The sequence below is a fragment of the Triticum aestivum genome, chromosome 2D (genome assembly GCF_018294505.1).
Source record: "Triticum aestivum cultivar Chinese Spring chromosome 2D, IWGSC CS RefSeq v2.1, whole genome shotgun sequence".
NCBI classification, from domain to species: Eukaryota; Viridiplantae; Streptophyta; class Magnoliopsida; order Poales; family Poaceae; genus Triticum; species Triticum aestivum.
Genome location: NC_057799.1, coordinates 646,124,546 through 646,127,365, shown reverse-complemented (window position 1 = coordinate 646,127,365; position 2,820 = coordinate 646,124,546).

The window sequence follows — 2,820 nt, the reverse complement described above, 5'->3', positions numbered from 1 at the left end:
CCTTGCCTGTACGGCGGCGACTAGATCCATGGCCGGCATGGTGCTCTTCCCCTCGGTGGAGTCTATGTCTGGAGATGGGCGTCGGAAGCCGCGGATCTGGCGTCCCGTTCGGACCCACCCCGGAGTGTCAACCAGTGGCGCGTGGAGGACCGGTGAGGGGCGGCTGGAGGCTCCCTGCCGGCGTGCCGACGGCGGCTTTGGTCTTCACGGCGAAGCTCCGTTCGGTTTCAGTCGGCTGCGAGAACGGGGGGTCGTGATTTCCGGTGAAAATGGCGCCGACTACGGTCATGGCGGACGATGGCGGCGTCTATGACGTCGTTCCCTTCTAGAGGCATCGTTGTTGTAGGTCATGGCGCCCCACTCGTGATGCTCCGTGGGAAACCCTAGATCTGGGTCTATCGGATCGGACGATGATGGCACCTTCGATGCCGTTGTCCCTCCTCGTGCGAGGGCTCGGCGCGGGCGGGCGTCCTCGAGCGGCGGCGTCGTGTTCATCCGGGGCGCGGCGGCGCGCGGGCAGGTCCGGCGGCGGTGCTGCGGTGCCTCGTCCTGCGCGTGGAGGGCCGGTCATGGCGGGGGCTGCGGGTTCACCCGGAGGCGACATGGGCGACTCCGGTGTTGGATCCGCGAGCAACAGGTAGGGCGGCGTCCCTTGCGTGTGCGGCGGCGGCCAGATCCATGGCTGGCATGGCGCTCTTCGCAACCGGTGGCACTTGGAGGACCGGTGAGGGGCGGCTGGAGGCTCCCTACCGGCGTGCCGACGGCGGCTTTGGTCTTCACGGGGAAGCTCCGTTCGGTTTCAGTCAGCTGCGAGATCGGGGGGCCGTGATTTCCGGTGAAAATCGCGCCAACTACGGTCATGGCGGATGATGGCGGCATCTATGACGTCGTTCCCTTCTAGAGGCATCGTTGTTGTAGGTCATGGCGCCCCACTCGTGATGCTCCGGGGGAAATCCTAGATCTGGGTCTACCGGATCAAACGATGATGGCACCTACGACGCCGTTGTCCCTCCTGGGGGCATCGTTTTGGAGCACATGCTGGCTGGAGGGGACAAGAGGAGGAGCGGTGTTACATCTACAGCAAGGCCGACGGCGGATCCGGCGGCATGGCGCCGCGGAGGTTCGACGATGGGCGCGTATTGGAGATGGACTCGCACAGGAGGAGGCAACTGTCTGGCGTCATGGTGGCGTTGATGGCAGAGAGGCTTGGCGAGGTTGGTGCATCAATTCTGCTCTGAGGATGGACCGAGGGAAGATGGAGGTGACGACCCTTGCAGCGTGCGGTGCTCACTGGGAGTGTGCCAGACCGGTGTGGGACCCAATTCTGGTAGTGGCTTGGATGGGATACCCGGCTTTAGATGTTAGGCTTTGGTGTGATGTCTGTTTGGTATTAGGCCCGGACATTCGGCACGGCTTCATCAAGGGGATAGGAGTAGCAACGATGTTGCCAAGATGGTGACTTCAGGATTATTGATGTATCACCTTGTATGGTCTTTGTGAATAATTAATAATATGGATGCATGCATTGTCCAGATGCAGAGGCCGGGGGTGCATCTTCGTTCGACCAAAAGCCAGTGGTGCTCGATTGCTGTGAAGGAGTAGCCCTCTTCGATACCCGTGGACACGCACAGGCGCCTCCTGCATTACCTCGGCAGCGACGATGACAACACGTCGTCGCGTAGCTCCATGACATCGGCCGATAAGGCGGTTTGGCGACCCAATGCACACCGCCGGGCCATGTTCGCGACGTCGGACATCGCGCACGGACTATCTTTGTGGACCTCGACCTTGCATTGGCCTAGGTCGAGGACTAGTCCAGGACCACTGCGAAGATGTCTGTGCGGCCTTAGCGACCAACTCGTCAAGATTTGGGTGGCGGAGTCCCTGTGCGGCACTGCCCTTGTCGCCGACAAGGGAAAGTTGAGGATGTGTCACGAGCACCGGTGGGTGGTCAATCAGGGGTGTTGCGGCCCCAACGCGCCCTACCGCTGCTACAAGGATCATGACGACTCGGACTCTGATGGTGACGGCGACATAGCAGACAACGATGGAGGTGCCGCCGGCCAGGTAGGCCATGCGTACGAGGTCACCGCCCGGTATCTCGTGTAGTTTTTTTTTTCAAAATTCAGTTGACCTTGTCTAATGTTGTTCGATTCGAATGTAAAATAACAAACTTCCTTCAATTTTGTCCGGTTTGCATGAATTTCATCTTTTTGTCCAATGTCCATTTGAAATGTGCGCAGACATTTGATACTTGCGGTTGGTGGTCCCCCCCCTATTCGTATCCGTGGTGCGTTCAAACATATTTGTAGGCGTTTTGTATGCCCGATTTGGGTCGCCTTTGGAGATGCCCTAAGGGCCAGTTTTTTGGGCAATTCTCCCAGAATTGACCCCCTCCCCAACTTCTTCCAGAATTGCCACTCCATTTTTTGGGTCTTTTACATCTGTGTCCCTAACTCGAACCCACTACTCAGATTTGCCCCTAATTTCAAAGCCTGCTCAAATTTGCCCTTCTGCCGTTAAGCGACCTTATAGAAATGCCCTTCCGCTCCGTTTCCATCCGGTCAAAGGCCTTTGACCGTCAATGGGACGTTTTTTGGACATTTCTACCCCTCCCTCCATGTGTCACTTACGTGTGGGACCCAGTCAAACAAAAATAAAAAGAAAAGGCTCTCTCTCTCCTCTCTCTGCCTTTCTCACCTACATGTGGGACCAAAATGAAATCTCTCTCTCTCTCTTAATCCTTACATGTAGGACCCACCCTAAAAAAATCTTCCCTGTCTCTCTCTCTCAACTCCGGCAGGGGCGCACGCAACTAGC